The sequence below is a fragment of the Lycium barbarum genome, chromosome 6 (genome assembly GCF_019175385.1).
Source record: "Lycium barbarum isolate Lr01 chromosome 6, ASM1917538v2, whole genome shotgun sequence".
NCBI classification, from domain to species: Eukaryota; Viridiplantae; Streptophyta; class Magnoliopsida; order Solanales; family Solanaceae; genus Lycium; species Lycium barbarum.
This window is the reverse complement of record NC_083342.1, coordinates 91,266,730-91,281,816: the sequence shown is the minus strand read 5'-3', so window position 1 is coordinate 91,281,816 and position 15,087 is coordinate 91,266,730. Positions and strand designations below refer to the sequence as shown.

The 15,087-nt window shown below is 31.1% G+C and overlaps 1 pseudogene; it reads left to right on the top strand.

The window, feature by feature from the left end:
* The first annotated feature begins 3,873 nt into the window (after positions 1–3,873).
* LOC132644196 (serine carboxypeptidase-like 40) lies at positions 3,874–14,101 on the top strand (annotated as a pseudogene).
* The last annotated feature ends 986 nt before the right edge of the window (positions 14,102–15,087 follow it).

Genomic DNA, 15,087 nt, shown 5'->3' with positions numbered 1-15,087 from the left:
GTCTTCCGCACTTTTTACTACTACCTATCTATATATGTCGTGAGACTTACGTATCTGTTATTTTCGCGAATTAATTAACTTCAAATTTATGTATTGGTTCGTTGTTGAGATGAGGTTTCGCTTGCCGAGGTAAGAAGGTAAGTGCCCGCACGGCCTAGGCTAAATGGGTCGTGAAAGGTCAGTTGCAGGGACAAGAGGTACATGGACTTCGCGGGTCCTTCATGGGTCATGACTTTAAGGCCTTGCCTTTAGAATGTGTGTATGGGTACGGAGAGAAGGCCTGGGGGATACTGCATTCTATTGGTATTTCATTCCACATCATTGCATTGTATGCTTGCTCATGGAAATCTTGGTTGATTATTTGATTGAAATTGTTGATGACTTGTTCGATTTGCTATTTGTTTTCAAGGTCCTTTTATTGGAAACTTGACGGATTGAGGGTTAGAGATTTCACCTAGGTCCATGAGATGAGAATAATGAGATACTATGCTGTAATTGTTGGAACTGTTTTCTGAACATGCTTTATGACTATACTTGATTGCTTATCTGCTCTATCTATTTATTTCTGCTTATTTATATACGTTAGCTAATCGTTGTCGGCCTATGATACCTACGAGCCTAGTGTTGTGCTCATACTACTCTTGCTACACTCCATAAAGTGTTTCCAGGTTATTATTCGAGGTCTCGCACTGTCTGAGGCTATTATCATAGATTTGAGGCGAGCTACTAGCCGGATCTACAACCCTAAGTCTTCTCTTATGCAACTGTCTACCTCTAGTTCTACAGACAGTTTTTATTCCAGTATTGAATTGTATTTCATATTTAAACTTTGTAATCCATTTAGAAGCTCTTCTACAAGTTAAGACCAGGTTTTGGGAATCTTAAGGGTTAAGTTATACTTCCTCATTTGTTTATATTACTTAAACTGTTATTCTGTTTTTCAATAAACTTAGTTTCCGCACTTGTTGTTCTGTAAAAGAGTAAATGATTTGGGAATGATTCGCCTACCGGGGGATAGTGTAGGTTCCATCATGATCCGTGAAATGGGTCGTGACCACTAAGATGAGCCAAGCTAATAATATAACAATACTAAGTTTAAGAAATAATCTTAATTGGGAAATATTTTTCATCAACGACGAGAAAATTAGAGCTGAAGATCGTATTAGACATCTAGAGCAAAACGTAAAATTTATCCCCTTAGGGTAATGCAAGATAAATATTTAGAGGTAAAACAAGAGCTAGAAAAACTATATCAGGAATATATCAGACTAAGTAATACTAAAGAAAACCAGTTAAGACTACAATAATTAATAGATATAATATCAGGATTAGAATATAAGTTACTAGGATATATAAAATCTAGAAAAACTTCAAAGAACCAAAAGCGCTTTAGACCATATTAATTGTATGAGAACACTACCCTTTGCTAGACAAATAGCTATTAATCATTGGTATTTATATAGAGATATAAAGAAAAGACGAGAATATAGACAAGTAGAAAAAGCCTTAAGTGCGTATTTAGAGATACTAAATTCAGAAACATTATCATCACTAATAAACAATAGACTCTTACAAAGTCAGATTAACGAAGAAACAATCTCTGCTATAACGTGGGAATTACAAGGTATAAGAGAAGATATAGAAGCACTTACAACTAGTATAGAGTACCAGAAGAAAGTTAGTAAAATAAAGATTCCGTTAGGATAATAAATAAAGCTAGAAAAATAGATACATTAAAAAATCTAGAATACTTAGACTTAAGAATATACCCAGAAAAGAAATATAGAGCATTAAAAGATCATAGTATTATAAAGTGTAATTTCAGTAACGGAGATCATATATTACATAGTGAAGACAAACAATTGAACACATTAGTAGATTTAGTCATAAATTTTAGTGAAAAAATACAAGAAAATAATAAAGACATTACTAGAATATTAGAGGTGGTAGAAGCATCCCAGACTAAGCAAAATAAAACTTTCAAAAAGTTAGAACAAAATCTAGATTACTTAAAAACACAAGAATTAGAATTAGAAAAGAAAATTCAGACTCTAGTTAATAAATTTAATCTAGAAAAATTACCTACAAAGACGGAAATAGAAAAGTTGGTTAAAGTTATTACAGAAAAACTAAAAGAGATAGAACTAAAGACAACCCAAATAATCTCTAAAATAACGCAACAAGTAGAAGTTTTAACTAGTGACATTAAAGAATTAAAAAAGATAGTAGCAGAACTAAAAGAAATCACTCTTTCATTAGTAGACCAACATTAGTTCAAGAAGAAGCCTCGAAATTAATAGAAAAGTCTATACCTTTACCAGCAGACTATAAAGATTATATACCTAACGCCAAATCGGATCAAATAACACTACAACAAAATATTACTATAATTTCATTAATATTAGAAATAATAAAGAAAATATAAATAATAGTACCAAGGTTAGAATTAATAAGTGAGCGCGTTCGGTTGTTAAGTGAACAACAAAAAGAGAAAAATAAAGAGACCCCTAAAAATAAAGAAGTTGAAGAATTAATAGAACAATTAAAGAAGATTGAAATAACACCTCAGAAAGAAAAAGTTAAAGTAATTAGGAAACCACAAAAATGGACTTTCTTTCAGCTAGACCAAGAAACGAAGGAGGACCAGAAAGGCAAGGACAAGAGACACCCAGAGTAAGTTTTTCAGACAATAGAATAGGTAATAATCTCTTATCAAGAATTCTAAATAGAAGAAGACCAGAAGAAAACAATCAACAACTAAGTGAGGTAATAGGCGTAGATAGAGATATACAAATTTTCCAACAAAACCAGTTAAAACTATTAAATTCAAAAACTTTATACAATATAGAACAGTTTTCAAGTACAACACAATTATATAGACATTATAGGAAGAACAATTATCAGCCATAGGAACTGAAGTTACTACAATAAGTTTAATAGACCCAGCTGTTGTAAGACACATAAAAAATACTGGAAGAAGTTTAATGCATATAGGATTAATAGTAGTAGGATTAAAAGAATTAACTAGAAAAAACTTAGGAATTAAAGTTTTAATAGTAATTTATGACGATAGATGGTCAGACATGAAAAAATCAATCATAGGACTAACGGAGGTAGACATGACAAATAATGGAGGAATCTTTTATATTAGCCCAGATTTTATAATGAATTTAGCAGAATTTGGAAAGCACATAAAAATAGGAATACAGACCAAGGGTTATGAAGAGATGTGTGACAGTAATAATTTATTAATATGCGTAGGATTTCTAGGAAAAATGACTAATAATAGTAATACAAAATTTAAAATTAAGGTACAAGATGTAGTAGAAGTAATGGGAAATAGAGGAATAAGACTAATAAAACCCATAAAAATAAATCCTGAAGAATATGCAGGGATGGAATGGAATCTAGAAGATTTTAATAGAAAAAAGATTCTACCGCCAGAATCTCACCTAATGTACACTAATTCTAAGGGAAAGACATCTATACTTTACTAATTATAATTATACGCCACAAAAAGACATAGAAGAAGAAAGTACTTTAGACGAAAATGAAATTACAAAATCAAATTTTATGAATATAGAACTAATACAAGACGAGTTTGCAGTAGACATAGCTATAGAAGAAGCAAAAAGACTCTAAAAAGAAAACAAAAATATGCTTTTTAGATGTAAAGGGTGTAAGTTATGAGAACTAACAATAGAAGAAACCATAAGTCATTTTAAATTATGTGAAGCCCGAACTGATAATTGGGGATATAGAGTAGAACATATATACCAAAAGAAATCAGACGAATTCGATAAAATATTAGAAGATATGCAATATAGTGATGACGAAATAGAAATAGGCTCGATAATAAGTCAAAAAGAATTAATGGAATCTAGTGCGTCTAATTCTAGTCCGTTTCAAAGAACAACTGTTGGAGAACAATACACTGTAGATACTAGTACAAGAAATGTACCTAGAAGAAGAGTTTTTAGAACAGCAGGAGAACCCTTAGACAATGTCAAACCATCAGGGAAAAGAATGCCTATAGAAGAACCTATTATTCTTCAAGGAGGGAATAAAGGTAAAATATTAAATATAGCAGCACATGATCCGCAAAGATGGAATTCAGTAATAGATCTTTGGAAAGGAATAGTAGTAGCAGACTATATAAAAACATATAATGATACAGACGCAGAAACAATGTATAAATGTTTAGAAACCTTTTTAGGAGAATCAGCCAAAGCTTTATGGGAAGCTTATAAGGAAAATTTTCCATTGGAATTTCAACACTTAGTATCCATGGGAGCAAATCCATATAATTTTACTAATAAAATACATACTTTAATTACAGGAGAAGATCCAAATAGTGGACTATTAGTACTACAAAGAAATGCGGTAATAAAATTAGAACAACTAAGTATAAGTAGTTGGTTTCATATTAAGAAATTTTTTAGTAATTATTTCTTTGATTTTTTTTATTTTTTTTTTTTGACTTTTTAGACAAACTACTCTAACTTGAGTGAATTTGTGTTGGTACAAAACAAACATAAGTGACTTTAATATAAAATTTTCCATAATTGGATGACCATTTAAGTAATTCACTCTAATATATATTGATAGTGTGAATTCTTCTACATTATCACTCAAATTTAACACATTGTAGAATGTTAATTATACTATTATCAATTACTGTATAATATGGTATAAATTTATACTCCCTCTGTTTCAATTTACGTGAACCTATTACTATTTGGGGAGTTTTCGAGGTGGTTCTTTGGCCACGTTTTCCTTACATTTTTTCTAAATTATCTAAATTAAAAACTCTCATGACTTATAGTACTTTTTATGTAGTTTCTAATTATATAAATTTTATTTTTACAAATTTGAAAAATCTATGTCAAAACTTAAGGTCAAAGTTATAAAGTTTGACCCACGTACTCCGAAAAAGTTCACATAAATTGAAACGGAGGGAGTTTTAATTACTCAATCACTGTCTAATACTTAAACTCCTAATTTAAGACTCTAGTTTGAAGTAATTACTTACGTAGCAATAATGTTACAACCACTCCCCCCCCCCCCCCCACAAATCTTTTAGTTTAAGTTTTATGCTTGCTTAATTAGGTCACTTATAAAGTAATTATTGATACATTCTTATGATAAACATTGATTAGTTGTTTGAAATAAATTGTCACTAACTTACTATCATAATTTAAATTACACTGAATGTGAACATAACTATTTATATTATTAATGTATAATTGTATATAACTTAAATACAATACTTCTTTTTGTTTCAATTTTGGACAATGGGTTTATTGTTTTATTTTCTTATTTGGTCCTGTTATTCTGTTTTCAACAGGTCCAGGATGTTCTTCTCTTGCATACAGAGCCTTTCAAGAACTTGGACCATTTAGAGTAAACAGTGATGGAAAAACACTTCACAAAAATGATTTCGCATGGAACCATGGTAAATTTCAAAAATTAATTTCCTTTTCATCCAACTAGATAGTTAAGTAGTACTAATTATTATCTCTCTAACTAGTACTAATTTATTTTTCTTTTGATCAAATATATTAGCTGCCAATGTGTTGTTCGTGGAGTCTCCAACTGGAGTAGGATTTTCCTATTCGAACACATCCACTGATGTTAAAATTGGAGGAGATAAAAAAAACAACTCATGATAATTACCAGTTCTTAATAAATTGGCTTGAAAGATTTCCAGAATACAAGGATAGAGATTTTTACATATCTGGAGAGAGTTATGCTGCGCATTATGTACCTCAATTGGCACATACAATTCTATATCACAACAAAAAGGCCAACAAGAATATCATCAATCTTAAAGGAATTTTGGTACGTCTTTTCTTCACAGATTTATTCCCTTTTTTTCAGTTTGTTTTTCGTTTATTCAGTCGGTTTTGGTTTAAGAACTTAAATCTTCAATTTTTCGATTCAATTTTCGGTTTTATAAATATTAAATTCGGTTAAATCGAAAATCGAAATTCTTCAAACCGAAAAATTCTAACCTAGATTTGTTCGAAAGTTGAAGATCAATCAATCAACAAGTAAATGTTGATTGACCAACTCCCAGTAAATATTGATTGTCATGATCATGTGGTGTATTACTCTTGCATGCATACTAGCTAATAGTAATATTGTCACTTCCTCGTGAATTCAAACAAATTCTATATAAGAATATATATATATGAGATATGTTGATTTCTCATCTTTAGTGTAATTTCTTATTTAATAAGCTACCTTAGAAAATTTACAAAGGACCTTCACATTTACCTCAAACAATATGTAACAAGTACATTTGTTAACTTTTCACTAGTTTAAAACAAAATTGAGTGACTATGATGGTCAATTATCATAAGTTGAGTGACCATCCAAATCACTAACACGAGACTTACAAGACCGAAAGATAATAAATTTTAATTTCTAGATGTGGATCTGACAAAAACATTTGTTTTTTTTCCACTGAACATGGAGTAATAATTGTTGAAACTTTAGAAAGAATCAAAAGAGTATGGAAGTTTCAAGGATGAGGCCAATTGATCATGTTATAGGAGTTAGAGCACATGGTTAAGCCTACTTCAATTATTCCGCATGTTTCCAATATATTTTTTCTTAAAAACAATGAACAAGTTAGTATCACATGCAACAGGCTCCACAATTAGTTTATCCATTAATAGCCATTTTGTTTGAAAAAAAAGCACATGTATATAATAAATTAGGTAATTGATTACATAACATATTCTGAATATCGTAAGCTCTGTTTGGTCGATATGAGATTCAAGGTACAAACTTCACTATTTTTCTCTCAACTTAGGATTAAGCTAATTTTGATTGTTGGACTGCTTAATGTGTGTACTAAGGAAACAAATAAGATGAAACTATAGTGCAAGCTAGGAATTATCATAAGCTAGTTAATTCCATGTTACATTTTATATCTACAAAGAAAAAGTAGCTGTCAAAGACAGATGGATCAAATATATTAGTTTTATAAAGTGATAATGAAGCATGAATGACACGAATATATCTTTTTCAAAATGTTTAGATAACCCTTAAGAATTAATACATGAGGTATATATTTACCATAATACCCATACATGAAGTATATATTTACCATAATAGCTATATTAATTGCTCTATAGTCTCAATATACGTGGAAAATGATTTGAAAATGAGTAATTAATGTTAAGGGTAAAATAAGAAAAAGAAATTTGTCTTTTCTTGATATGCTAAAGTGGATAAGTAAAAGTGAAAATTTATATGTAGTATAGTGGACAAGTAAAAGTGAACGAGGGAATATATGTTTCTGTAAATCTTGTGGGACGTCGTATTTTCAGAAGCTATGTTTAGTATATAAAATAATTAAAATTAAAGGCAATTAATTATGTTTCCATTGTTACTCAGAGTAAATTGCACTAAATATCTATCTATATTGCTAGGATGACTAAGGCTGCATTTCTTTTTTATTAAGATTAAGATGTCTGAATCTGAATGTAAATCTGAATATTAAGATATTACATTAAGATCTGAATACTGAACAATTAAGACTGTTTGTTTTCTCAACATCTGAATAAGTATAATTTATCTTTATTTTTTAATTATAAAAAGTGTTATTAAACGTTATATCAACAAATTATTTTAGAAAACATCAATATAACAGTAGATCAAACTTTATTAAAAGATAAAATTAATATATAAATGAACATGTTATATTAGATAAGAAATTGACTTATAAAAATACTACATATATTCAAGAAAGATCTAATTGAATAGCCCACCAAATGAGTGCATCTTGGATTCTCTGTCCATCTAGTCCCCTTCCCCTTTCTTCCCCAACCCCCCTCTTATGTGATGGGTTCACACATAGACCTACCCGTTAGAATTTTGACGGAAAAAAGAAGAAGAAAACTTTTCATCCAAATTTGCCATGAAATAAGAGAACAAATAGGAACAAAGAATAAGAGATCCAAAATTATTGAAGGTTAAGGATCACAATTTGTCATGATTTTCATTGTAATTGGTGTTAGACACAAATGGGTTTCCAACGTTTCATGGTATTTTTTACCTTCAATGGCAACCCATCTCTTTACTAGAAGAACAGATGGAAGAGATCAAAAGTTTCACTACAAGATTAGATGGAAGAGATCGAAACTTTCGAGTCCGACGTTTAACTTTTAAAGCATCAGTTTGATGAAGAAAAGAGTGTGTGCTTAAGGTCTGAACAATTTTAAGACTTCTTTTCAAATCTAAGCGAATCAAATGTCTTCAGGCCTAATTAGTGAAAAAATAAATGCTCTTAATGGGCTCTGATTCAGACCCCATTAGATGCAAACAAATGAGGCCCAAATTATGAATAAGGAGTATATCATTTCTATTTTGAAACCAAACACTTACATCATCAATATCTTGCACAAATGCAATCAAACACTTTCTCCCCCATCAAGTAAATAATAATTTCAAAATATCTACTATTGTCATGATTTGGACGTTTAACTTAATTGATTCTAATAAAATGCATGGATGATATATGATCTGATTGCAGATTGGAAATGCAGTGATTAAGATGAGACGGATGCAAGAGGAGCGTACGAGTATTATGCAAGTCATGCCCTAATCTCTGATGAAGTTGAAGCTGAAATCCAGAAGCAATGCAAGTTCACAGGCAGTATAGAATCAGAGGAGTGCGTGGCTGCACAAGGTAGAGCACAGCATGATATGCCCCTTAATATCTACAACATATATGCTCCACTCTTCCACAATACTAACCTTACTGCCAAGCCCAACAAGCCTTCTGTAAGTCATCATTTTCAACTTATATTAATTCGCTAACGGTGTGTGAAGAATTTCTACTTCGTCTCTTATATATATACATGTATATATGCAGTCAGTGATCGATCCATGTAGTGACTACTACACGGTTTGCTTACATGAATAGGCCATTATGTTCAGAAGGCTCTCCATGCCAATACTACCAACATTCAATATGCTACTTGGCAGCCATGCAGGTATTTTCAAATCATTTTAGCCATTATTATTCTTTTATTTATTATGCTCCTTTAATGCTAGAAAATAGTACTAGTAGTACTATTTAACGTTTTCTATTACATGCTAATTTGTTTTTGCAGTCGTCTCCTAACAAATTGGACAGACAGCCCATCAACCATTATTCCTCTTCTGACAGAGCTTATGGTAAGTGATATTCGAGTGTGGATATTCAGGTGACCATCTTATGCCCCACTCATCATTTTCTTTTATTTGGCATCTTTTTTTTTTTAAATAAAAATAAAAATAAAAAAATCTTTCGCGCTCACATTATCTCATTTTATGTTTGAGCAGATTAAAATATCCTATTATCTATTAGTGACTTTATATTAATATTACTTGAACGACCTTAGAATAATATATTCTAACAGAAATTAACATTTTAAATTGTACTCGTAAGTAACAGTTTTTTTTTTTTTTTAAAGAAAAAAGCTAACGAGATGCTTTTTCCTTTTATCTATTCTTATTTACTCTGGTTCTCCTATTATAACTTAAATGGTGGATTTGAGGTTATTATCCAAGAATTTTGAAAAACAAGGAGATTGGGAGGTTTATGTAATTTCTGCAATTGCAATAATGTTATTTTTACTTAATGTAGCATTTTGGTCCTTCAATTGGTAAAATTTAAGTTGATCCATATGAGCTAAGACTCAAAAACATATTTTAACATTCACATAATTAAAATTTACATTGTTTATCCCTTTATGTAGAAACTATGTTAGTATACTTTAACTATTCTTGTAGTTATGCTATCGTCTAGCACGGGGTAGCAATTAGGGCTGGGCGTTCGGTATTCGGTTCGGTATTTTTAAAGTTTGGGTTCGGTAATTCGGTATTCGGTAATTGAAAGTATATACCAAATACCGAACTTTCAAACTTCGGTTCGGTATTTCGGGAATCGGTAAATCAAATTTCGGTTCGGTTCAGTATTCGGTAATACCATTTTTTTGCTAGCAGCTACATTCATTCATCATGTGCAAGAGTTCACATCACAATTTTAGAACAATTTTAATCAAGTTTAAAAGAACAATTTTAGAAAATCATGCTTCAGAAGAATGTTGTTCTGTATAGTCTCTTCTTTTATCACACTTGATCAGAGGCAGTTTGTTTTCTAAAATCTATCAACAATAACATAAAAAAAATATACACACACATACCAAGAAAAGTTTAAAAGGCAGCAGAATTCGAAATAAGTTCACCAATCATTATAACTCAAAATCTCTAGTAGGTATAAGTTTCACATATCTTGAACTCACTAAGCATAAAATAAATTCAGCTACAAAATTCTCATCACCTTTATTTGTCCCTGAACTAACCAAAAGACGTTTTATTACCTATTTTGAAAAGAATTCAGTTGTTTACCTCTCTATGGAAGAAAACCATTTTTATCCTAAAAGGATAGGAATTGTAGTGATTAAGTTTGCTAAAGCCCACCTGGAAAATTCTAAACCAAACACTATGCTTTTAATATTTTTAAGTAGACTTAAATTTGAATCCTTAGTTTTACAAAACTAAAGGCTGTCTTAGCACTAGTATACAAGTCTCTAACCCAGTAAAGACAGTAACTTTATCCTACCTTAGAGAAAAAGAGTGTTTTGGCAATCTCTCAATTAGCAGCAGAGTCCGTTAGAGCTTAGCTAACAGGCTGTTGGTGATTACCATAGCCATTAGAGGATGCTCCATAAGCTGCTCCAGTAGCATACATGCCAGAATCCTGATTTTGTGATGCGCCATATCCATATCCTCCATAATTTTGCCTTCCATAATAGCCGCCCCCATTCCACTGGTTACCAGAATCAGTTCTCATCTGCAAAAGTAGATAACAAATAAGCAGGTCGTAGAAGACAATTTATCACAAGAACAAGAACATAAGACCGAAGATGCTGCAAAACCTTCAATATTTTCAAAATCCCCAATACAGACAACTAAATTAGGAGCTTAAAGAAAGATACAGGAATTGGATTTAACTAATTAAATTAGCAGTCACCTCACGGAGCAGAATCAGAAATTTAGATGGAGAAATCAATGATTTATTGCCTCGGTTAGGATTTGGATGAATAGGAACCTGAAATGAGATGAAGGTGGTGAAGTCAGAAGTGTTAGGGTCTTACTGTCTTAGCTTAGTGATTACACTTAGTAATAGTATTTTGATTTTTACGGATTTGGGTTTGGCTATTGGATTTTCAAATTTGGGCTGGATTTGAAATATTTTTATAATGGGCCTTTAGCCCTTTACTCCTTTAGGCCCTACAGAGGTACAATATTGGTATTTAATTTCGGTATTCGGTATTTATCGAATACCGAACGATATAATTGTAAAAACCGAATACCGAAATCGAAATACCGAATTTTATATTTCAGTACCAAATACCGAACCGAATTACCGAAATACCGAAATAGCCGGTTCGGTTCGGTAATTCGGTTTGCGGTATTTTATGCTCAGTCCTAGTAGCAATAACATAACACATGGGGTAACTAAGCTATGTAATAGTTAATAATCATAGCAAATTTTTGAACATTTACAAGCAAAAGAATCAAATTGCATATTTTAATGTAGGTTTAATGTGCTTTGGTGTTAAGGAGTCTCACATCAAATAAAAAAGGATGAGTGGTCTTTTTATATGGACTTTGGCAATCCTCCTCTCATGAGCTAGCTTTTAGGGTTGAGTAAGGCCAAAAATTTATTTATTTACATGGTATTAGAGTAGCACTCATCTCAATCCACATTACTGATGTTGGACCCCCGTATTAAATTGTCCATGCACCATATGTCCAGTCCTGGGCCCAAGGTGGGGTGTGAAAGAGTCCAATCCATTTCTTTACATAGTCGATTGATGGTAATTTAGATAGTTGTTGTAACCTCCTTGGTTTAGAATAATTAGGGAATTGTTATACCAATTTGCTTACATAAAAACAATTTTTTTCTTCAAAAAAGAGCTTTTATTGAGTTTAAGTTTTTGAACTTTGTTATATTTCTAAAATGCAGCGGTGACACTGATGGAAGAGTGCCTTTTACTTCAACCAAAACATCTATTAAGATAATGAATCTACCTACCAAAACTCGAGAAAAGGACCAAAATCATCCATAATGTTTGGGTTTGGATCAAAATCATACATATTCTTTCACATGGTGCACTAATAGTACATTATGTTTGCATAAGTGGTGCACTTTTAGTCACAATCCCAAATAAATTTAACGGAAAAGAACAAAAATGCCCCTGAACTTTTAGAAAAGGTATAAAAATACCCTTTATTCATCTATTTTGCTAAAACTACCCCTCAATTCAACTTTTTGAGAATTTATTCCCCTTGACTAACGGACAACACTAATTTTTTTTTAAAAAAATAAATTAAATTGCACATGACATTTTATTACTGAAAAATTAATTTATTCTTTTAAAAAGAAATCTGAAAAATCATTATTTTTAGAATAAGGAAAAATAATTTTTCAACATCCATTTCTTTAAAAAAAACAAATGTAGTAAGCCTTTTTTATATATATATATATATATATATATAAAAAAAAAACAGAATTGGATTTTCATTAAAACATGTGGAATTTTTTTAAGTTTGGAAAAAAAAAATTAACGGGTGGAAACTCCATTTTTTTTTTAGAAAATTCAATTTTTAAATCTGAAAAACTGATTGTTTTTTTAAGTAAAATGTGCAAAACTAATACTCCATAATTTTCTTCTAGATTTAAAAAAAGATAGTTTTCTGGTTTTTTTTTTAAACACAGTTTTTCCATAAAAAAAAATAATTTTTTCAGATTTTTATAAAAATCCAATTTTTCACATTTTGAAAAGAAAAAAAAATTAGTGTTGTCCGTTAGTCAAGGTTTTACTCGTTAAAAAAAAGTTTTCCAAATTTAAAAAAATTCCAAGGTTTCAGATTTCTTTTTAAAAGAATAAATCAATTTTTCAGTAATAAAATGTCATGTGCAATTTATTTATTTTTAAAAAAATTAAAAAATTAGTGTTGTCCGTTAGTCAAGGGGAATAAATGAGCCAAAAAGTTGAATTGAGGGGTAGTTTTAGCAAAATAGATGAATAAAGGGTATTTTTATACCTTTTCTAAAAGTTCAGGGACATTTTTGTTCTTTTCCGTTAAATTTATTTGGAATTGTGACTAAAAGTGCACCACTTATGCAAACATAATGTACTATTAATGCACCATGTGAAAGAATATGTATGATTTTGATCCAAACCCAAACATTATGGATGATTTTGGTCCTTTTCTCACCAAAACTCCGTGGCATTCCTGGTTCCTCAGCGGAGAGGTAATCATATTATTAGCCCCTAAAAAATTCCATTTATTGTATAGTGGCGTAAAACATTGTAGTATTTCAATTAGAACTTATTAGAACAATATTTCAATCTTATTTAATTTTCAAGTTTTGAATTGACTTTGTATTTGTTTTGTTGCGTTTTTTTTTTTTTTTTTAAATATAGAGGTTGGTGGATATACACAAGTATATGAAGGAGACATGACATTTGTCAAAGTAAGAGGGGCAGGACATCAAGTATCAAGCTATGAGGCAACTAGAGCCCTTTTACTTATCATGCATTTTCTTGCTGGAACTGACCTCCCTTCTAAAAGACCTAATTATTAATAGGGGACTAGCTAGTTGTCTTGTTTAAAGATCCTTTATTTCATGCAATTGCTTGTTTAGGTTGCAGTAATACCTTCTCTTTTTCTTTATTAGATTAATGGGAAAATACATAAACCCCCCAACGTATACTCGGATTAATTATAACACATCTAACCTTTGCGGGCGACCTATTATCCCCCTGGCCTTATTTTTTTTGTATTTTTGTATCATTTTTTGACTGACGTGGCAAAAATAAAATAAAATTGAAGCCCAATTGCACAGTGGAGAGTGTTGCACACTCTCCGCCACATTGGTGTCACGCTGCTGCCACGTCACTGCCACTTTTCCTTTTTTTTTTTCATTTGATTTTTCTTTTATTAATTATATTTACACTAATTAACCATTAATTTTGTCATTTTCATCACTAAACTCTTCTTCTTCATCACTAAACCCTTCTTCTTCTTCTTTTTCATTTCAAGAAATCCATCAACTAATTTTCTTCCTCCATTAGCACACACACATTCAACCCATTTTCTTCCTCCATTAACACACACACACACATTCAACTCATTTTCTTCCTCCATTAACAACACACATTCAACCTATTTTCTTCAACCCATTTTCTTCCTCCATTAACACACACATTCAACCCATTTTCTTCCTCCATTAACACACACATTCAATTTAATCATCAATCATAAAGAACTTATTTTCAAAAAACATTCAACCCATTTTCTTCAACCAATTTTCTTCCTCCATTAACACACACACATTCAACCCATTTTCTTCCTCCATTAACACACACATTCATTTGAAGGCAAATCAAACACCAAAATATCTCCTCCACCGAAATGACATTATGTTTTAAAGGGTCAGACCCATTTTCATATTGGTGTTGTTGCTGCTGTTGCTGCTGCTGCTGCTGCTGCTGCGGTGTTGCTGCGGTGTGGCGGCGGTGGTTGAGGAGAAAGAAGAAGAAAGAGAAAAAGGAGAAAGAAGAAGAAAGAGAAAAATAAATTGCATTTAACAATTGAAATGTGGAAGAAAGGGAGGGTGGGGGTGAGTGAGAAGATAAAATATAAATAAATTTTTAAAAATTAATTTTTATTAAAATATGAAAAATATTTTTACTGCTTTCACTCGTCATAATTTTTTTTTTTGGCCACGTCAGTCGAAAATGGTACAAAAATACAGAAAAAATAAATCCGGGGGGTAATAGGTCGCCCGCAAAGGTTGGGTGCGTCATAATTAATCCGAGTATACGTTGGGGTTTTTTTTTTTTATGTATCTTCCCTTAGATTAATTACATCTTGAATTGCTCTTTCTCACAAATATTTGTGATGTTGCACAATATAATTTATGGAGAGAGCTTTCAGTTTCTTATGAGATAGAAAAAAGGAGAGTTTCGAGAAACAGTGACTAATTAACAGCAACAACGATTACATGGCTTC